General features: G+C 41.2%; 1 long non-coding RNA gene across 1 annotated transcript; it reads left to right on the top strand.

Moving 5' to 3' along the window:
• Window positions 1–4565: 4565 nt before the first annotated feature.
• On the top strand, window positions 4566–23407 carry LOC113925315. Its single transcript, XR_003520975.1, has 3 exons — window positions 4566–4774; window positions 22511–22640; window positions 22940–23407. It is a non-coding gene; the product is annotated as an uncharacterized LOC113925315 (long non-coding RNA).
• Window positions 23408–23984: the final 577 nt, after the last annotated feature.

Here is a 23984-nt window from a genome sequence, read left to right as displayed (position 1 = left end):
AATGTGACATTGACTCCTAATCTCAGGAAACAAACTTGAGGGTTGCTGGAGTGGAGGGGGGTGGAGGGATGGGGTGGCTGGGTGATGGACGCGGGGGAGCGTATGTGCTATGGTGAGCACTGTGAACTGTGCAAGACTGTTGAATCACAGACCTGTACCCCTGAAACAAATAATACATTATATGTTAATTAAAATTAAAAAAAAAAAAGAATGTGGCATCGGGCTAGTTATCGAAACTTGCTAAATCTAACTTGCCTCACTAGTAATATACAGATGCTAACTGGTAGAGACTGCAAGTTGCCCAGGAGCCTCATGGGTTTAGTTTTGTTAGGATTTCAAAGAAGCCTGAACATCTGTAAATAAAATACTGTTGTCAGTGCTGGAATCCTTTCTCGTCTTTTCCCACAGTAGTGGAAGAAGAGGGGAGAACACGACTGCCGGCTAGACTATGCTTCCTTGTTTCCCTTATAACCAGGTGTGGCTGTGACTAAGTTATCGTTAATGGAATATGAAGGAAAATCAGGTGGGTCCCTTCTAGGTCAGGACACAGGAATACCGAGGGAGCGCGCCTCTCTGTGCCTTCTTTTCCCCCCTCCTGCTACAAAGGGTAACAACTGCAACAATCATGAGGCGCCGTCCCAGGGTCCTGGGTCCCTAGAGGACCACAGGAAACAGAAGTGGGTGTTTACAGGATTCGTGAGGGACACTTCTATCCTGTTTGAGTCACTGCATTTGGGGGTATCTGTATAATAATAGTATCTAAATCATAAAGAGTCATAAGGATTGGTAAAGATAATGCACGTGCCTTTAGCACATTAACAGTACTGAGCATCAGCTATTAATGCGAGAGGATGGTCCCTTGGTTAAAAATGGGAGTTTTGCACCCAGGGTGTGTGTTCAAGTTCTGGCCGTTGCCAGAGCGAGCGAGGTATTCTCTGCATGATCCTTGATCGTGATGCTAGTTTCTTTTTTGCCAGGAAAGCAAACCATTGCAGAGTGCTAAGTCCAGTGACTCAGAGCCCTCATTTGACCCAGAAAACCTCCAGCCAGATTATAGAAGGCACAAGGTCAAATAGATAAGAATCTAAAAGCCAAACAGAAGTCTCTAATTAATGCCAGCAACCTGCCCTTTCCAGCTTCAGTTTGCTCACTAGCTGATGGTCAAATTAACTATAGTTCATTTCCTAGTACAGTCAACTTACAATTAGGTGTCATAATGAAGGGAAGTAATGGCACTTGTGATTTAAAATAGCAAGTACTGCAAAAATCAGTTTATTTGTCTTTGGCATTGTGTGCATGTAGCATCTACATGCGCACCCCCCATTTTATCATCTACACAGGGATTTGCTCCCTCCCAAAAGAACTGGGAACAAATGGTCCATATCTCTATCTTCTTGTTAATTTTCTATTCCCATGATAACTTTACAGAGAACTGAAATAAAATCATTTCCTTCCTTGCTAGTGTAATTATACAAAATCATTTCTGGACTGGTATTTTATTTACAGTTCAACCATCTTTTAAATCTTAACTAACCCACCAGGTTTCTGGACAGTGTTATCCCCTACAGCACAGTAATAAGCTCTGTCATGATTGTGACTAAAAATCATGTCCAGGATGCTGTGTTGCCCATCCACTCCTGTCTACCCCGTTGGCCTCTGTATTTGTGCCCTGTTCGTCTAGAGACCTGAAATTCTTTAATGAACCCTTTCCAGTTTGGTTGCTTTATTTTTAGGAGCTTCACTTTAGTGGGGCTTCTCAGGAAGAAGAGTATTTAAGGACTCCAGGAGACTATTTGTTTCCTAACCTTTTGACCCATGTTGAGTGTCTGGTTTTCTCCAGGCACATTCTATTATCAACAATGGCTATACCAGGATCATGGTAGAGAGGGGTTAATTAGACCTGGGAAGAAAAAAAAAAATAACTTGCACTCCATAGCCACTGATAAGACAGCAGCAATATCACCTCCTAAATCAGTTCCTGGAAACTCAAAGAAAGTTGGGCTAGTAAACACTATTTGATCTATTCCCTTCTATTTAAATGCCTCTGCAAACTCTCGTATCCTGAGAGTATTAAAAGCAATTTGGTGATATCTAATGAAGATGAAGATATACACCTCTAAGGACCTAGTAATTCTCCTAAATGTACGCCATAGACGAGCACTCACATATACATGCAAGAACATGTACAGATGAATGTTCTTTGTGGAATCCTTTAAGAATGGAAAACTGGAAGTAACCTAAATGTCTACCAGCAAGAGAATGAAAAAATAAATAAATCTCATTCAATGGAAGTCTATACTGTAGTAAAAAATCTACCCATTTTGATTTATAGAAATAGATAAGCATGAATAAATATAAAAACGTAATTTTGAATGTAAAAAGTCAGTGGTAGATTTTATATGTTCAATGAGCCATTTATATAAAAACCAAAATGTACAAAACAAGACCCAGTATTATTTATGAATATCTATAGCTATTATTATAGCTTCTTTAAATTTTAAAATGTGTCTGGAAATAATTAAAGCTCAAATTCAGGATAGAGCTTATTGTGGAGCAGAGATGGGAAGGTAGGAAGAAGAACGGGCTCAAGGAGGGTACTGGGTAACTCAACCAAAGCCTTAATGTCTCATTTCTTACAAAAAGATCTGAGTAACTACAGGCAGTGTATTAAAATGTGTCAAGCTCCGTGGGGCAACCATATGTGTTCATTATATTATTTTCTAGATTTTGCTTATGCCTAAAATATAGGACTTTCTCAGGTGGTCTCTTGATGGATGGATATGACTGGATGTCATTGAGTCATTAAGGTTTACAACAGAGAATGTTGGTCATTGCTTTTCCAGACAGCAACAGCTAAGGATAAGCCAGCATGTGGTGGAGATAAGATCCCAAACCATCCTTAACTGCCATGGACCTGTGAGCAGCAGCTGACAACATTACAGATTAAGCATTTATTACGGGCTAGATTGAGTGCTTAACATGCACTATCTCCTGGACTCCTTGCAACAACTCCAGGGAGAAGATACTATGGCTATTTCCAATTTATAGATGAGAAAACCAAACTGTAGGGAGTACAAGCTCCCATGGTGAGTGGAGAAGCCAAGAGTGAAAGCAAGCCCTCTTGGGCTCTTACCACCACTGTATACTATCTCCTCATGTTTGGTATCCATTGTCTTTACAGATAGCTATTCTCCAGAATCTTCAGGTTCAAAGTCCCTTGAAATTCCCCGTAGAGGAGGGGTGGGATTCGCTGTGTGCCAAGAGACCTCTGACACTAGCTGAGGCTCTGCGTGGAACCATCCCTCCTGCACACTTGCCTAGCCCAGCTCCCACTGCAGGCTCAGGACAACGCCTTGGTGAACTTGAAAGCTGTCCTGTCAATAAGACCTTGACTTGGGAGGTAGGTTGGCGGGGGCCTCTCCTCAGGACAGCCCTGGAAGCAGCAACATTCATTCACGGTGCAGATGTATTCAGCCGCAGGCCTGAAACAGAGACGTCGTAAATCCCATCAAAATCTCCCCCATTATGTGACACACTTTGTTAGAACAGAATAAGGGGTTCGGCTCTGTTGGACCAAATCAAGTTGGTCTATGTGGAGTATCACATTTTAGATTCAAATCCCTGTTAAACCCTCTGCTTAGGCTCGTGGTTAACAATATTTTTATATCTGTCTGCAGAGATGACAGGCAGCCCAGCTCTCGAGCGGGCCCAGTGGCCTCTGCGTGGCTGTTCCATAGATGAAAGGCAGAAATCCCACCACCGCAGTGTCTCCTGATTAGCCCGGAGAAAAGCTGAATGACAAACATGTTTCCAATCTGCCTGGCCCATGCAGGGAAATGGGGCAATCTGGACTGAAAAGGGATTTAGACTTTTGTTGTGTGCAAGGGAGGGGGCATGGAGAAAAAAGCTGATTTAAATCCATCCACAATGCTTTCCCACTTGGTGATCTCTCAGATATGAAACAGGCAGGCTGTGGTTCAGACCCCTACCACGCCTGTGCATCTTCCCTCTGCCCGCCTAGCCACTAGGTAATCTTGGCCCTCTCTGACAAAGTCAAATACTGCAGAGATTATTACAACTGGTCAGCTCAGAGCGCTTGCTCTTTTGGCCAGAATCTTGTGATGAGTTTGCTGACTAATAAAATTGGTCTACAGTAAAATTCTCTATAGAATGCATAGGTTAAACTAAGCGTCAGTAACAGTGTATATATGCCCCTAGTTAGCTACTCAGTTACTTACACTAATCATATTCCCCTACACTAGTTTCTTAGTCATATAAAATGCTACATAAAATGATGGCAAAGCTCAGGTGGTAAATGCTAAGTGTTAAATACGTGATTTATTTATTGGACACACTGAATAAGACAGAGTATTTTCATTTCTCTCTTCCCAATGGAGAGAAGAGCCCCATGGATATTGAAAGTATACATAGTTGGTGCAGAGCTTTTTATAACGATGTAAGTCAATACATCATTCATCCCTTTTTATTACATCATTGTATGTTCAGGTGGGCAGGGTTTGGGTGCTAAATATTTTTGAAAAATCCACCAGCCACGCAGACGGAAACACTGTCCTCTACGAGCATATATTCTGGCTTCCAACAAATCCTCTGTTTCCCTTTACAGTGCATATACTTGGACATCGTTAGCATTATGCGGATGGAATAAAAGGCGGGCTTCAGGGAAAGCTCTCCCTTCCAAGAGTTCCTTTGCCGGGGCGTGGATGTGAGGAGAGCACCCAGAAGATGGCGTCTGCTATGTCTCCTGGCTGCCTGGGTAAGTCCGGGCGTTTTGCTCTGTTGGAATGAGTGCAATCCTTCTTCAAACACAATTATCAAGACAGTCCTCAGTGACCTCTTATTGCTGCCGTATTTGGGAGACTGCATTCAGATGCAGATTGGCCTAAATCCTATCAACCCATTCAACCATGTGTGTGAGGGTGCGTGTATGTGTGTGTGCCCGCGCACGTTTGTGAACACACATCACACATGCATTTGCACTTATATAAATTCCCCCTAGAGCATTTCAACCCCCAATCTAAAATTTCCAAATGAGGAGAAATGCTTATTTTCCCAGGCAACTTTGTCAACTGCTCTTGTGCTCTTCTTATAAATATTTCATAGCAAATATTTAACATGATTCTTTCCCCCAATCGGATCAGCTTTGAAATGCTCCTCAAAGTGAATTCTCCCCTAACAATAGCTTGATGCAAAAGCTTTTTTTCTTCTCTTAAGCACAGGGTCTGCTGCCATAGCAGCACGAACAGTTCTTATTTAATTGAAAAGAAAAGATACTTTACATTGATTCAGGAGTCCACAAAGGTGGGGGGTGGCGGAAGGCACAGCACATGCGTACCTTGCGCTTCCAATGTGGACGCACAGCCTACCTTGACCTCCCCTCCCCCAGCGCGCCTGTGATTATTACCCAGCCTACATTAGAACTGTAATGGGAAGTGACAAGTTTATGTAAATGATCCGCATACGGATTTTGCTCTTGTAAAACAGAGCAGTTACTTTGGGCTTTCTAATTATTTCATGCCTTGTGGTTCTCTGATGGGGCAGAGATGACTCTACTGGAAAAGTACCTTGTGATTGACAGACTTCTGTCCCCCTGGAGCTCATTAGGGCTCTGGCTTTGGAAGATGGGAACTAACCCTACCAGGCACCAAAAAAGAAAAGAAGAATTCACCCGGCACCAGTGATTCTGTAGATTCATTTGTTCAAATTCATGTTTTGTTGGGGAAACAGTGTTATCAGAAAAGAGCACTATCCCTTTCCGGATCCAAACAGACTCTCTGCTTTGGTGCTTTTGATTTTGAAAGCCTGCATTTAGAGTCACACAGGCTGTCTGATGTAGAACTTGACAGGTATGAAATGCCAGTAGGATTTTTCCCAAAGAGGTGGGGAAGAGAGTCAGGTGAGAGGAGCAGCGTGCCGTATGGAGCAGCGTGCCGTATGGAGCAGCTAGACTCCAAGCAGACGCTGACCACTGTTGGCACTTTGCAGACTCAGCGTGACCTGTTCCAAATCAAATCAGCAGAGAAATCAATGAAGAGAGCAAATAAAATGGAATAACTGATTAGGAAAGTCTGCCTTTCCACCCAGTTTAAATACACCTGTTGAGAAGAAGTGCTGGGATCGGGGCAAGATTGTGGGGGGAAAAAATCATAGAGCTGGCAAGACTCTCAGGTTTTAGCCTTCGCATTTTATGGATGAGAAAATTCAGAGATAGAACAGCCATACAGCTAGCCAGCAGTACAGCCAAAACTAGACTGTAGCCTTCTACCTAAAACCCATTTGTCTGGAGCAGAACCAGGAAGGGGCTGGGATGGGGGAAGACCAGGTGCCAGGAGGTCAGCCAATGGATGAGGTTCCAAGATAAAGAAGCCAAAAACCTGTTAGTCTAAATATAGTAGGGTCAGATTTTGTAGCCAGTACACTTAAATGTGTAAAAAGCGGACCATTCTTTGTTTCTGTAACTGATCTTGCTTTCGAGCTAAATATGACTAGGTAGGAGAGGAAACAAATACACCTCTTAATTAGAGTGAGTTCAGTGTCTCTCAGTTTAAAAGTTTTATTCAGCTTTGTTCATTGTCTTTTGGATGAATATTCAGTCAAATTCAGGGTCCACACTTCCTATCAGGGCCATTTGTCTTCTTTTCAAAAATTCCCCGCTCCCATGCCCACTTCCCCAAGAAGGCATCCAGTGTGGTGTGTCTTTGTAGTGACCAGAGGAACTGACTGGTTTAAGTGCAGGTGTGTGGGCTCTTCTCTGGTTCTTCGATGCCTCCTCAGCTATGTGTTCTGTCAGGTCGATGGGCATGCTGGTAAGCAGCTGCCTTCCCTTCTCCTCATCGCCACGCATACAATTAAGTTTCCTTTGAACCCAGGAAGTCATCTTGGAACCTAAGAAGGAGAGAGAAGGAGATTCCTTCAAAATGAGATTGCATTAGTCTATAAGCTACTCTGATACATTTTTACATTTGGCAAATTTTGGTACCACCACATACCCTTATAATGCCCTTCTCCACCTCTGTCATTATCCATGAAGTGTTCATGAGGAAGTCTGAGTCAGTTCTGAAAAATAAAGTAGCTACCATTAATTACACATCTGAGCCACATAGTATAAATTTTGGCTCCATGCTATATAAGCAACACAGAGCCAGCAATGAAGGCCCAAACCATGAACTGGAGATGAAACAGTAGGTCAGGGGCTAGAGGAGCAAGTAAACCAAACCAGGTGTAAGTAGATGGAGGCATGGAAAGGAAAAGAAGGCTGGCCTCCAACAGAGGTATATCGCTTGCTCTCTCACTCTCTCTCTCTGAAATAAACAAATAAATAAATAAATTTATTTTTTAAAAAAGGACAGGGACATTTATGATTATTCATGGGGAAAGATGGAGCACACACATTGAGGAAACAAATATGTACCATATATTCCCATGTTTACTTTGGGGTGGAGACTTGACATCAGAATGAGGCAAAATTGAGCCCCTGCATGCTACAAAACTTCTAAGTTGAAGAGAATAGAAAGGGAAGAAAGCTGACCAATTCATTTTAGGAGGCTTATTAAAAAAAACAAAAAAAACAAAAACAACATTGATTCTAAAACCAGTATGGACAGCACAAGAAAGAAAGTACAGGCCTGTTTAACCTATGAATGCAGGTGGGAAAATCCTATATAAATTACTTTCTACGGGAACCTAATAATGTATTGAAAAACAAACCCACGTGAGGTTTATCACAGGAATACGTGTAATATCAGAAAACCTATCTTAAAAGAGAAAACAAAAGAAAAATAAAGAAGAGAAAAAAAATCTCTGAATGCAAAAGTATTTCATGAAGTTTAATATTTACTTTATGATAATATAATCGTCTCAGGAGCCAGCACTAGAAGGGAACTGCTCTAATCTGATGTAGACTTTTACCAGAAGACGGAGGGCAACATGGTTGTTGATGGAGAAGCCCTAAAAATGCTCAGTTCCTTTAAGGTCTGGAACAAAACAAAGTTCTCATGATCCCTGCCCTACTTAACCTTTTATTAGTGTCCTCACCAATAACAATTTCCAAGTGGAAGACAAGAAGAAAAGCAAATTGTAAGATGTGGTGGTTTAAAAAATGTCCATAAATCCTCAAAAAGTGGGCCCTAATTTCTCCACTCTTGAGTTCAGGCTGGATTTAGCGAGTTGCTCTAATAAATAGAATAAGGTGAAGTCATGCTGAGGAGTTTCTGACACTAAGTCAGATTCCTGGAGTCCCGACCTCAGAGACCGTGTGCTGATAAATGTCTGATTGTTTTGAGCTGCTAAATTTTGGAATAATTTGTTTGTTCCAATTGATAACTGATATACAAACATTGGATTAAAAGATACTAAATAGACATTTGTTGCTGACAATATGATTATCTGCATAGAAAAACCAACAGCATTTACAAAACTATTAAAACTAGTGAGAGTTCAGCAAGTTTGCCTTAATTCAAGATCAACTTAGAGAAGTCAATAGTGTTTTCTACCCCAGCAATAACCAACTAGAAAATAAGAATCACTCACAATAATAGCCAAACTGTAATATATCTGGGAATCGATCTTACAGTGAATGCACAAGACATTTTCATGGAAAAAAATATTAAAATTTTATTAAAATATAGAAGATCGAGTAAATAGAAACATAGACCACATTCATGGTTGCTGACTTCATATTAAAGATATTTCAACTCTTTCTCAATTCATGTGTAATTTCAAAGCAAAGACCATAAAAATGCCAGCCAGATTTCCCACCTACCTGGATGGCTTACCATCGTCTATCACTGTGTCCTCTAAACACAGAATACCTTAAATACCATGCTCTGCCCTTATCACTAGAATTCCGCCAGTTGCTTTCAGCTGGGTCTGTATCAAGGGCCTATCTCACCCCAGTGGCTATGTCTCTTTTCCAAGTCTCAGTCCTATGTGTTCTGGCTCACCTTATTATTCACTGAGCTCCAAGCTTCTGTTGTCAGTTGCGCTGTGACAAGAGAGGGCAAAATAGGAAGGAGTAGGGGAAGGAGGGCTCAACAACAATAATAACAACATTTGGATCCGTGCAGATAGGACCTCTTTGAAGGCAGTTTCATTATGAAGCCAAGAGACCATAAGATGGGAGTCTGATTACCAATGAACAAACCCATGGGGCACAGTTACCTGCATTAATGAAAACTACTAAGAGTGAAGACCTTGTGCAAAATTTAGCAAACATATCAGGAGAAAAGATGCCAGAATTTGGGTGGTTATTCTAATTAGCAGACCAACACAAACAACATTTTTTTCTTTTTAAAAAATTCTTATTTAAATTCAAGTTAATTAACATATAATGTATTATTAGTTTCAGAGGTAGAATGTAGTGATTCATCAGTTGCATATAACACCCGGTGCTCATTACATCAAGTGCCCTCCTTAATTCCCATCACCCAGTTGCCCCTCCCCCCACCCACCTCCCCTTCAGCAACCCTCAGTTTGTTTCCTATGGTTAGGAGTCTCTTATGGTTTGCCTCCCTGTTTTTATCTTATTCTATTTTTCCTTCCCTTCCCCTATGTTCATCTGTTTTGTTTCTTAAATTCCACATATGAGTGAAATCATATGGTATTTGTCTTTCTCTGACTGACTTATTGTGCTCAGCATAATACCCTCTAGTTCCATCCACGTCATTGCAAATGGCAAGATTCCATTCTTTTTGATGGCTGAGTAGTATTCCATTGTGTGTGTGTGTGTGTGTGTGTGTGTGTGTGTGTGTGTGTACCACATCTTTTTTATCCATTCATCTGTGGATGGACATCTGGGATTTTTCCACAGTTTGGCTATTGTGGACACTGCTGCTATAAACTTTGGGGTGCAGGTGCCCCTTTGAATCACTATATTCGTATCCTTTGGATAAATACCTCGTAGTGCAATTGCTGGGTCGTAGGATAGTTCTATTTTTAACTTTTTGTGGAACCTCCATACTGACAAACGACATTTTTATTGGCTTCATGAATGAAACAGTAGATTAAAAAATTATAAACTAATTTAGATTTGGTGTAGCAGAGGGCAAAGACAGATATGATATGGGGCTTTATCAAAAAAGAATATAGGATCATCAAACCAGAAGTTCTTTTCATTCATGAACCTTCCACTCTTGATGGGGAATGCAGTCAAAAAAGGACATCCTGTAGCTATGGTTTAAGAAATCATCTGAATGCACTGAATAGTGAAGTGATTCAGTTGTAAATGATTAGACTCCACGCAAAGACAAATCTTTGCCCCTTTACCCAGAATCTGCACTCTCTAACATATTCATACCGCCACTTCTCCTGACTTATTCCTACTCAGGCTTCAAAACTCAACTCTGATGTTAACATCTGTGAAATGCTTTCCTTTATACCCCTTCCTCCCACCTCAGTTTCCACTAATTGCCCCTTCTTAATCCACCCTGCAGTGCCCCTTTCATAGACTTGCCACCCAAATTGGATTTTTTTGTCATCCCTTTAACCACTAGACTTTGAGCTCTTTAAGGGCAGAGACTGTGACTTTTATTTCTATCTTCCAAAGACCCAATCCAGCACCTTAAAGATACTCTCAATAACATTGACTCAATGAATGAATGACTGAATAAATGTTATTTCTCTATAAAAAGAGAATTGGATGTAATCTCTACAGAGATAAAGGCAGTGTGTATGCATAACAGAATAGCATCACTGAGCCAGATGTGAAGGACAAGTAAAAAGGAGAAATAGCGAAAGTGCCCAAAGGCATGGAGGGAAGACTGGAAGAGAAGAAAGAGGTGGTGAGTAGGAATTTAAACATAAACAACAGAGAAAAATAAAGAAGATACAGTTCAGACTATGATGGCGGGAAGGCAAAGAAAAATATTTCCGAAAGCTAAAGCTAAACAAGAGAGTGAAGACAGGAGGAAAGAACCTTTTGAGAAGTGAAGACAGGGAGGGCAGATTTCAGAAGACTTAATCTTATCAGAGGTTCCTATGGAGGGAAGCTGAAGGATAGGGAAACTAAGGAATGGAATAGCATAAAGAAAAAGAAGACAATGAATGCCCAAGAAGCTGTATAAAGAGCAGAAATGCCATGTGGAAGAGTAGAATAATAACAATTAACATTTGTTGAGCATTTCCTCGGCCACTGTGCTATTTCATTTACGCTTTATGACAGTAGGCACTGTTTTACAAATGAGGAAACAATGACCCGGAAAAATAAAGTGTCATGTTTAAATTCACAGTTAGTAAGAGGTGGAAATGGGACTCCAATCCAGATCTTTCACCTCTGAAGCTCAGAACCTGAGACAAAAAGAAGGGAGACAAATGGGGGAATGGCAGGAAGAAAATACTTCTGGAGGAAGCCCAAGTGTACCAAACACATTCATCAAATACACGTAACGCACAATTCCAAGTGGGATTGCACAATACAAATAGTGACAGAATGTTGGAATCAGGCCTTCTGGGCTCTGGGGGAGTAACTTAAGGGGAAAAAAAACAGAACAAAACCCCAAAAGGAATGTTTTCTTTTATGCATTACAGTCTGAGAACTTCTCTCTAGGAAGAGACCCAAACTTGCTGAGACTTACAGAAGGCAGACTCCTGAGTCTCTACACAGGAGAGACTTTCTTTTCGTAAGAGAGTGGACAGCTCTCTACATGATAAAGTGGGGGCAGAAATTAAGCTTAGGGGGGATTAAAGGCATGGAAGAGGAAGAAGACATGAGCAGGCAGGGATGTGGCTCTGCGGAGAGAGGGCTGGAGCAAAAAAGACCTCCCCCAGCCAAGAGTACCTGAGAGAGAAATGAAATGGGAGGCCTGGAATGGCTCATTGGATTTATGAAGCATCTCTGTGGGGTTGAGTTTGGATTTGGTTTAGGGACCCTCACACAATCTTCAGCAAAGGCAAAGAAAAATAAACCATTCTGAATATGGATGGATTTCTTATATAAAATGTTGACAGGTGTCAGGGCACAATATGGTTTTATATGGAGTTGAGAAAGCCTGACAAGAGGAGAGCTAAATCTGAATTGCATGTATAATAATACTTTCTAAACAAACCATGAGGCATCATATTTCAAAAGCCTGGAAAACTAGGAGCGCTACCTAATGTGCCAGCCGGCTGTACTACTTGGAATTCATCTTAAGGAAAAGTAGAGGATATACATGAAGATTTTGCCATTGTTTCAGTGGAGAAAGAATGTGAGGAAAATGAGCTGCCCAGCAACAAGTGACTGATTAAATAAACGATCATGCATACGTACAACTGAATACTACCAACCCACAGAAAATTCCACTGTAGGGTCATTCATTTAGCAAATATTTATTGAGTGCCTTCAGGGTAAGCACTGATGACTCAGTGGAGAACAAGTCAATGTCTCTGACCTCCTGGAAGTTCCATTCTAGGGAAGGAGAGAGAAAGACAACCTGCAAGTAAACAAATAAACAAGCAATATAATTCACATGGTGATAAGTGCCGAGCAGAGTAAAAAATGAAGGAAGATAGAAATCGACTCAAGTGTATAACTTTATAAGGGTGTTCAAGGAAAGTCTCATTGAGCATCAAATTGGCTACACAACAGGGTGATGTGTCCTCTGGCCAGAAGTGTTCCTCTCTTGGGAACCAGGATCTCTACACCTGAATAGCTCAGAGCTGAGAGGACAGGAAGCATAAAATCCCCAGGGTGTAATGGCGAGTGATGGTAAGCAGCACCACTCCTATTTCCACTCATTTGTTCCTAGATGCATGTATTTGACCTACTGAGACCCTCATCATTTAAGTTTGTTGATTTATGGTGAACACGGTACCCTCAAAGATGGTTTCCATCCTCAAAAGCACCTCCAAGCAGACACATCAGCTGTGATTTGAATTTGTTCCATCATTCTACCAGACTACCACCTTCTGGCTAGTGCAGTATGTAATATGACTGTAAAAGTGGGTTCCTTGGTATAATGTGATGCCACTTGGGATCCTGTAGAGGTGGATCACATTGTAAGCTTCCAGAATATGGTAGTGACTAGGTCCTGAAGGCAAAACCGTATTCCAAACACATGTCTCTTCCAGTCAAGATGCCCTGTCTAGGGTAGAAGAAGCAAGGGGCCAACTTGCCAAAGTTACTGGTGCTACAGCCAGGATTCAGAGTGGGTCTCTGTTACAGACAGCTTGGACATTTGGTAACAAGGGCCATACTGTCTTTGGTTGGTGAGATTGTTGTGTAGGAATCCCTAATCCTACCCCAGGTCCACAGCAAAACACTTCATAAATTTCAGTTCAGTTCAGTTCAGCTCAGTTCAATAGACATTTCATTTCTAACATCTCTCTAAGGCTGCTCGCTTGGCTGGGGAACATTTTCTCCTCCAGCCTTCTCTCCTCAGAGCCTTATTCTTGCTTGCTCACTCCTCCTTTCCATTCTTAGCCTCCATCCCTGCCTCCATGACTCTTCTGTTCATGCATTCGTTGTGCCAGCATCAGGTGATGACGGACACTGGCTGATATCAATTGGTCAAGTCATTCTGCCTACTTAGTTGTTAGTTTTTCTTCCGTGGTGAGTATTTTCTGGTGGGCATTCATACATGCAAGCTGAAGGTCTTCACACTGCATGCTCATTCCCACATCAATCCACATGCCTCTGCTCCTTGTCTCCTATCTTCCAATCTTTCTTCTGGGATCTTGACCAGCTACCTAAGCTATTTGCTGCTACATATGAGTCTGTGTATCTTCTAACCTCAGGCTACTCTCCCCACAAATTGGGTGACCAGGTGCACCACCATTATGTTTGCCACTGGGACAATTTTCTGCCATCCTTGAATGACTGGTAGTCCAGCTGCCATCCCTTTTCAGTTTGCACATATGAGGCTGACATATCCATGATCCAAAGAGGACTTTTTCCTCCTCTGTTCATCATAAAGTACCCCCCAGAGACACCATAAATGTGAGCTGCAGGAAAAGGACCATTATGGAGGGAGGGAGGAGAACAGTGGTGGATGACCCGGGGCCTCGGCTAGCCCTGTGCAGCTTGCTTGTGTTCTCCAGCACTACTCATGCTTGATCCTGGATGTGCCACTTGCATTATGTGATGGTTTGCACTGGGCGCATGTGACCTATCATTTGGTGGCCTGAAAGGACCCAGCTCAAGATGAACTGTTCTAGTGGCCTGATCACTTGGTGTCCTATGGTCAAGCACTCCATCTCTACCAGGCACAATACTGAGAGCTCTTTTTCAAAAGGTGTATAATTCTCTGCTACAGATGGCATACTCCTGCCCTAGAAATCCAGGGGCCTATGTGTGATTCTTCCACTAGGGCCTGTCATAAACTCCACACGGTGACCCTTCCCACCATGACATCTCTAAAACCATAGGGCCTCCTGGATTGTAAGACCTAAGTGGCAGGGTCACTTGCACCACAGCCTGGACCTGCCACAGAACTCATCTTGATTTCTACTTAGAACCAGGAGCCTCTGTATCATCTGACATATGCATCAGAGCTGTGTTTGCAGGTATGTAATATGCTACCTTCAGAATCCCAAAAGGCCCGTGAAGTGTTCTGTGATGAAAGGCGCAAGATGTAATCATTCGTTCTTTTTTTGGAGACAATTAGGGGATTTCTCCCCATGCCCAGACCACTGGATCCTCCAACACTTAACTAACGTAGACACCTCTGAATCTTTGTAAGGTTTATTCTCACCCTCTGGAGGGCCTATGTCTCACCAAAAGTCCAGCCACTTCTTGCTCATTGATCTGATTAGCATGATGTCATCACTCTAGTGGAACAGTGGGACGTTTGGCAGAACGACCAGCCATTCAAGACTCCTCAGACTATATTGTAATAGAGCACAGGGGAGTTAATATAGTCTTAGGTCAAGATTGTAAGTGTAATCTGTTGTCCGTTCCAGATGGATGTGAAGGTTTTTATCCCCTTTCCTTATGGAGATGGAAAAGCACATATGTGCCAGATCAATGGACACACACCGTGTACTTGAGGCCTTGTTAATCTGCTGGAGCAAAGACACCACATCTGGTACACCATCTATAATTGTGGCTTCTACACAGTTGAGTTTACAGTAGGCCCCTGTCATCTTCTAGTATCCATCTGTTTTTTTTCAAAGGTCAGACCAATGAATTAAATAAAGATATCATGGGGCTTACCACCTCAGCATCCTTTAAACTATAAAGGTGGCTGGGATATGATTTTGTTTTCGATTTCTTATTTTGGTTGGGAGTGGGGAGTGGGTTACAAGGTTCAGAGCATCCATTTGGCCTTCCCACTCTGATTGGCCTCATTCCAAAAGTGAGGGAACCAATATGAGGATTGTGCCAAATACCAAGTATATCTTTTCCTGTGGTACATTTGGGGACAGGGATATAACCATTGGGTGGGTCCATGTACCCAGTGGACCCATGATCTGCCAGAGCTGGGTCAGGATTATATTTATTACGTGGCTTCCATATGCCATCATGATGATGCTTCAGATCTCTGGGTTAACTTTGACCCTGTGATTGGGTACTCCCCTTTCCCTAGTCATGTCATCACCAAAGTAAATGGCCATAGGTCTCTCTGCAGGAAAACCAGGTAACCATTACCATGTATGCTTGTCATAGTACTGTGGAATCCTTCGTCCTAGGAATGGCACCTCCCTCAGTCAGATTTCTCAGGGCTAGAAAAGTAGACAAGAGATTGTGACTGTTAAGGTGATTGCCTTCAGCTGCCTTATCATCCACCCTTGATTTCTTTTGATTGAACAGCTTAAGTAGCACCCTTCTTGGCTGCTCAATTACTCTGTCCCTAGGAATACTATGTTCTATTAGCCAAGTATATAAACTTTCTGTGGGGCAGACCGCCCTGAATACGCTTTGGCCTTGTCACTCAGTACTTGGCCTCTGATGGTTAAGCACTGCCACTTAGCCTCATCCCAGTTTGGTAAGCACCTTCTACCATGAGCCTCACCTTAGATGGGAGAGCCACCACTGAACTTTTTAGTGGTGATGGGTGCCCTCTCACCAATACATTCCTTATTGTTTTGGTAAGCGGTAAATCCTCCAGACTCGCCCATAGAATATAGTCATCTTACATAGCAGATATGCTGTAACATGCCCACTTTTCTGATCCCTTTAATCTCTCCTTCTACCATCTGCTGCAGCAGTTGTGCCATTTCTGTCTCAGTGTGGACCCTTTCTTTTTCCTTAATTCTAGGAGCCCACCTCATGGCACATTTACACCATCACTCAGTGTCCTTGTCAGAGTGTTAAATCCTGTATTCTGGAAAGTACCCTCAAATCAGTACTTACTCAACTTTAGGTTTCATGACCCCACCCCATCCCCCACCCGACCCAGCATGCTCAGAAACCAGTTTCCTGTATACTCTCCCAGCTTCTGATGGTAGCTGTTAGAAAGGTTCTACAGCTCCTTTGGGGTACAGTCCCTTTCCTCCTTTATCAGACTCAGAATGTCCCTAGCCAGGTTATGTTGTAACTTCGCCCTTATGCTCCTGGTGACCAGGAAGTGGGGATAGATCCCAAGGAAGGAACAGATTTCTTACAGGAGAAAGGCTTCTGCAGCATCTTTAAACAAGGAGGCAGTGCTCACCTTGAAGAGTGAAGAGTAGTCTCCTTCTACTATTTCAGAGTTCAAAGGAATCTAAGATCCAAGATTTTTAGAGATCATCAACCCAAACATCCTCAATCCAGGTGTTAGGGACCCATTCTTCCTTAGCCTACCTGCCTCAGTTGAGAATTAAACATTCTGTAGTGTTCTGTAAATTTTATGATTAAGTCCTGGTCTTGGTCTTTAGCTTTCTGTAGCCTTTGGCTATCGAAGATTGGAGTACTTTATAAGCTACCAAGGAAGCCCTCTGGCAATCACTCTTTAACTGTCAAATAATCTTCTCAACCTTTTATTATCTTTTTCCAAAGTATCAGTTGAGCTTAGCCATAGCCACCCAATTTCACTGGCCTTCTGTTATTTCTCCCATATTTATTATTAACACATGATACATTTCACTAGCTGGTGCATTTTCTTTCACCAATGTCACATCCTAGTTCACCATCAGTGAAAGCCTTAAGAATGCTCTGCTTCCTTGGGCCATGGGTTATCTATGCTCCGCCCCACAGCCACAGTGAGATAGGGGAGTGATCCAGCTCCAAACTTTTTCAGACCACTCCCAATAACAACTGTTATAGATTGGGTTCCCTGAAAGAAAACACTGAGATAATACTCTTGGGATCACGCCTCTGGAAGAGAAATAATGGGTTGGGCAGGACTGGAGGGAGAATTGGGGCTGCTGTGTGGTCCCAAGTGAAGGCCTCAACCTACACCTCAGGAAATTCTGAAGCTGGAATAGCCCTTCAGAACTGTCTACAGTCAAGGACCTGGCTGTGTTGCGCAATGGATAGTGCACTGGACTTCTAGACAGAATTGTCTACGGTTAGGGTAAGGGAGCCTGGCCTTTATCTCCTTGAATCTTCCAGTTGTTGGAAGCCAGCAGCCCAGCAGCTCATGCAGAGAGGTGTGCCCTTGGGCAAGGTGAATACCTTCATCCTGCAGTTCTAAGTAGAGCTGAGGGCTGAGGGCTTTGGCCAGTAGCGGACAGCTGGGTATCTGTGTCTTCCAGTCCGGAAGGGGAATCTGGGTAGTCACAGTAGCATCTGTTACAGTGGCTTTGGATGAACCAGAAAGATGTTCAAAATAGATTAATAAATGAAAAGAAAAATCAGGTTATAAAAGGAGATGCCTAGATGATCCCTTCTGCAAGGATATACCCAAGGTGTTGACAATGGTCCCATCTTAATGATGATGGAGTTCTGATTTGTTTTTCCTCTTATTTATTTACATTTTTAAACATTCCTTTAATTGATTACTTATGAAATAAGAGGTTACTTATAACTTTAAAATTTTCTGAGGCTGAACTTGGACACTCTATAAGAAATTAAACTATTTTAAATTTCCCTTATTATTTTAAGCTATTTAATTAAAAAGATTTAAGTTGTGGCTTTTGTTGATTGGAGTAGGTAAAAGTATAAAAGTGAACCAAGGAAAATATATTGGATTTTATAATTAGTAAAAATATTCATACTGCCTAGTTCTCAAATTAAAAGTTATATTGCTACCATATTGTGGCTTTCATCTGTGGCCACTCAAAAACTCTTAAGAGAAATTATTATAAGTCCCATTTAGCTGATGGACAAAATAAAATACAGAGAGGTAGAGCGATCCAGCCAAAGCTATACAAATCACTGGCAGAAAAGACACCTCGGCTTCTGATTTGGAATCCCATCTTCTAATTATTCAGCTCTCCTTTCTCCAAGTAAAGTTTAGGTCATGGGCATTGAATACCCAACTCACTTGTTCTAAAATGTCCTCTTAATTACCAGTGCTCATTAACTTTATATGTCATTATTAGAGCAAGGAGGTGGGGAGGGAAGTGGGAGATGTAAAGGAAACAGGAAGTAATAAATTAATTTCTAACCAAGGTCAGCCATTCCCCAGAGCACAAAGCAATGCATGGTAGATTGCTCCAGGGGCTTATATTGGCAGAAAAGTTATTTTGACAAAGTTCTTAGGAAGTGGACAGAAAATTCTGTCAAAGATACAAAATATTCACCAGCTATGGTGAAAAAGAGAGATTTGAGTTTAAATGTTCTCTACAAGTCCTTTCTTCTGTGTGTCTTACTCTTTACAGAATAACTTGTAACTGAAACAACCGATAGGGAAATAGAATGAGATGGTCTTAGATAAGAGGAATCAGAGAGACAGAGACAGAGGAGAGAGAGAGAGAAATGACCAAGCACCCTTTCAGTTTTCCCAGCAGTTCAGACAAACATTTTGATGTTTGTGGTCTTCTTCAAGCAGCTTTCAATTTTCGGAGAGTCACATATTACTAAAGTCATCAGTAAATCAGTAATTCATCATTCCTCAGTTGAAAAATAAACAAAATAAACCTGTTTGACACAAACTAATCATAGTTTGGATATGGGATAAATAGAGACTCAAGACGTAAGATTTTTCTACGTAGTCGGATGCAAAAACTTCACAGATTTTGTGCACAAGGGCAGAGAACACTTTCAAAGACTATAGTTGGTAAGCATCAACATAAAACACTTTAAACAAGTGACCGAGCTTAACATCAAACTGACATTAAAAGCCTCCTGATGTGATCCAAAGGAAGACACTGTCACCTGGATAGTATTCTTACCAAAAGGTCTCACCTGGATCTAGTAGCAAGCCGAGTCCAAAACGTTGGCCTGGACTCTCACAATGTCTTTGTCATGAAGACAAAAATCAAAAGCGGGGTTGCAGGACTGTTCTAGATTAAATTTGACTACAGACGCATGACCACTAAATATAATGAATGATATCTGAGACGATCCTAGATTTGTTTTAAAGAGTTATAAAGAATATTTTTAATTGGGAAAACTTGAATAAGGACTACATACTAGATAATATTATAACAATATTTTATTACTTGTCTGTGGTAATGGTGTTTTGATTATCTAGGAAAATGGCTTTGTTCTTAGGGGACATGTGCTGATGTATCTGGGGGAAAATGTCATGATATTCACACCTTTAAATGGTTAAGAAATAAAGAAATGTCCATATATAAGAGAAACGTTTGTATATGTGTGTTTATATATACATAGGATGTATATATGTAGAAATGTTTACATGTGCGTTTATATATATATATATACACACACAGGGAGAGAGAGAGAGACAATATGACAAATGTGAGCAACTGATGAATCTAGGTAATATACTGTTCTTTAGAGTTTTCTATAGGCTTGACTTTTTTTTTTTCCAAAAAGAAATAATGAAAGAACTCAAAATGGAGCCGATTATTGACCCATAAAAAGGGATCTATTAACCAAAGGAAGTGCGGGTGGTTTTTACACACTGAGCAATTTGCATCACGTTCCCTCTGTTTTATGTCCTTGAGTAGTCGCAGGCAGAGGGCAAAGGTGCAGCTCTCAACCCTCAAGTTGGAGCCCTTTTGAAAGAATTAATGTTCAAAGTGAGAAGTCTAATCTTTTCATTCTCACTCTTTCGTCAAGGAGATTTATTTTATTTTATTTTATTTTATTTTATTTTAAAGATTTTTATTTATTTATTTGACAGCAAGATTGAGGGCAAGGGCTAGAGTGAGAATGAGAGAGAGAGAGAGAGAGAGAGAGAGAGCCCAAGCAGGGGAAGGGGCAGAGGGAGAGAGAGAAGCAGACTCCCTACTGAGCAGGGAGCCCAATGTAGGGCTTGATTCCAGGACCCTGGGATCATGACATGAGCAGAAGGCAGATGCTTAACCGACAGAACCACACTGGCACCCCAAGGAGATATATTTTAAAACAACTTTTTAATCTATATGAAATGCTGTCAGATATACTCTTATAATTTCTTTTAAAATATAAAGAAATTAACAAAGTTTGAGCTTCAGTTGCTTCCTCTAGGGACTAAGCAAGTAGGCTTATCATCAAAAGCAACTTACAATCTGGCTATAGAAATTTAAATTTTGAATCTTGGAATAACTATCTAAGAGCAGTATTGTATTTAAATACATTTTTCTAATTCATAATGTTACCCCAAAAAGTTGGTAGGTTGAACATATGAACTTGACGTATTTATAGGTCAAAAACAGTTGAGTATAGGCGATTTTGTATAGTTCAACTAACCAATTTCTATTTACTGTACAGGTCCAATTTATAATATAAAATGTTATTCTTTTTAAAAAGAAAGAGTTTATTCAAGTCATTGAAAATCCTCTCAACTTATAGGGAGCTCTCTAATTACTTTATTTTAAACAACAAAACACTTTCATGGAAAGACACATTCGCCTGAATTGACCTCAACCAGGCCTACTTTGGGTGTTTTTAGTGGTTACCTGGCGGAATCAATTTTTTGTTGTAATCAAAGAAGTGTTAACACAGATTTAGTAATTACTCCAAAGGAGTTGATCCTACAATTGTAAATTTTTTATTTTATTTTCATTCCATTTTATTTATTTAATTGCGATGAAATATACGTAAGCACTCACATTTGCTTTGTTGTGCAACCATTGTCATATCCATCTCCAAAACAATTTTCATCTTGTAAAACTGAAACTCTATAACCGTTTAAATCATAACTCCTCATTCCCCCCCCTTCCTGGGTCCCTGACAACCAGCATTTTTTGTGTCTCTATGAATATGACTATCCAAGTGGCTCATATAAGTGGAATCATACAGTATTTGTCCTTTTATGACTGGTTTATTTCACTTAGCATAATGTCCTTAAGTTTCATCTATTATAGCACATAGCCCCAAAATTTCCTTTTTTAGGGCATAATGATATTTCTTGCATGTATATGCCACATTTTGTTTATCCATTCACCCATTAATGGATGGACATTTGGGATGTTTCCACCTTTTTGGCTGTTGTGAATAATGCTGCCAGGAACATGAGTGTACAAATATCTCATTGTGACCCTGCTTTCAATTCTTTTGTTTAGGGGCACCTGGGGGGCTCAGGTGGTTGAGTGTCTGCCTTCTGTTCAGGTCATGATCTCCAGGTCCTGGGATCAAGCCCCCACACCGGGCTCCCAGCTCGGTGGGGAGTCTCTTTCTTCCTCTCCCTCTGCCTCTCCCCCTGCTTGTGGTCTCTCTCTGTCTCTCAAATGAATAAATAAAATCCTTAAAAAAATTCTTTTGTTTATATACCCAAAAGTGGAATTGCTGGATCATATGGTAATTTTATTTTTTAATTTTTTGAGGAAACACCATGGTGTTTTTCACATTGTACCATTTTATATTCCCACCAACAGTGCACGATGGTTCTCATTTCTTCACATCTTCACCAACATTTGTTATTTTATGGATTCATTTTTTTATAGTAACCACCCTAATGGGTGTGAGGTGGTTGATTTTATTTTGAACAAGATTTTTTTGCATTCTTTAAAATTTAAATTCAATTAATTAACATGTCATGTATTATTAGTTTCAGAGGTAGAGTTCAGATTTTTAAAGCATACTCTAAATGGTTACTTTACAAGATCACAAATATATATCTTTGAAAAGATTTGAGGAAAAATAGTACCCATGGCTTATAATAAAATTTACAATGACAGCACCAATCCTGAATTTTAAAATTAACAGAAGATGATGTGCTCTGAAAACTGTACTTGAGGAACTAAAAGATGTCTCTGTGAAGAAAGCAACACTAATGTCAAAGTTGCCCATGAAGAATCTGAATCAAATTGTTTCATGAAATGTGTAAGTGGAAAAAAGCAGTATCTCTAAATTAATATTTTATGCATATAATTTTAAATATGTGTATCTAAATTAATAAATTATAAGTAGGCAATTGCCTGTTTTAATTATATCCCTAAAGTTTATATATTTAAATAGACAAAAAAAATTGACATAAAAGTTTATGTGTCCAAAACAGCCAAAAATATGAGGTTAACTTATATTGGGGGCCACCTTCTACCCATGTGTACATATATGATGTTTAATGGTGCTCAATGCACTCATGACTTTCTCTCTTTGCAGAAAGAAACTGGAAGCCTGAGCACATCCTCTGAGAAGAGATCAGAAGTGAATTTGAAAATGACTAGCAAATTTTTAATGGAAAATAACATGAAGAGGTCCTATGTTAGTCCCTAGGATTCAGACTGCAAGGGTATCACAAACGAATTCCTTTGAAGGGCACAGGATGTCATTATTCTAACTATATAATATGTACAGTGGTGGTGATCCTGTACAGAAATAGGGGCAGGTTCATGGTAGACCACATCACAAGCCTCTGGGCACAACTGGGCTGGGCTGGGCACAAGAAAGAATCAGTTCTTTATTCTCCAAGAGCTTATTAACCTTTGAAATATGTATAGACAGAGGTTCCAGAATTTGCTGCACACTAAAACAAAAGAAAAACCACACATGAAACAGTGAAATAACCTAGAATGTATATGTTTATTTCAGCGAGCAAGCACTGAGTGCCTACTGTATACCAGAGCTTGTGTCAGATGCAAAGAATATGAAGCTAAACAGGACATGGCCACCAAGAGCAATGGCACTGATGGCGGCAATTTCTCCAAGCACGGACTATGTGCTGGACATGCTCCTTTATGGTCCTTGAAGCCCTGCATGATCTAGCCCAAGTCTCCATCCTGACTTTAGTGCCTGGTTCTCTCCACTGGCCTTTCCTCTTCAGCCACACTGGTCTTGGATTCTCTGACCACATCAAGGACATTCCAACCTCAGGGCCTTAGCACCTCCTGGTCCTTCCGTCTGGTGTGCTCTTTCCCAAGACCTCTGCAAGACTCAATGCTTACTTTCTTCAAAATCCTCTCCTCAAATGTCACCATGTCAGAGAAAGCTTCCCTCATCACTGTATATAAAGTAGCATATCCCTAGAGCGCCTGGGTGGCTCAGTTGGGTAAGTGTCTGCCTTCGGCTCAGGTCATAATCCCAGGGTCCTGGGATGGAGTCCCTCTCGGGGCTCCCTGCTCAGCAGGGAGTCTGCTTCTCCCTCTACCCCTACCCCCCTGCTCGTGATCACTCTCTCTCACTCTGTCTCTCTCAAATAAATAAATAAAATCTTTGAAAAACAAAAGTAGCATATCCCTCCCCACCTACAGTGGACATGGCAATGCACCACCCACACCCCCTTTAAGACTGAAGCACTCATTTCTCCAGGTGCTGGAGGTGATGGCAGTTGATAACTCTAAGCTCTTAGCTCTCTCTGGAAATTTTTTTCCTAGAGGCAGCTCATGGGGCTGATCAAAGCGGGGGGATAAATGCCCAAACCCGTTGCCCCAACTGGGGTCAATTCTGAAAGGCTATCTCAGCTTCAGAGCTGGAATGGGGTCAGCTGAGGCCTTTTACCTTCCTGTGCCTTTGTGCTCCCGTGGGTGTTGATCCTGAGAGCACTCACTGATGAACTCTTGTCATTCTAGCCCCTGTCCCAGAATCTGCTTCCTGGGGAACCAACTCACCATGCCCCCCATCATTCCCTTTCTCCCAA

The sequence above is a fragment of the Zalophus californianus genome, chromosome 2, assembly GCF_009762305.2.
Source record: "Zalophus californianus isolate mZalCal1 chromosome 2, mZalCal1.pri.v2, whole genome shotgun sequence".
Lineage (NCBI taxonomy): Eukaryota > Metazoa > Chordata > Mammalia > Carnivora > Otariidae > Zalophus > Zalophus californianus.
This window is presented reverse-complemented; position numbering and strand designations above follow the sequence as displayed.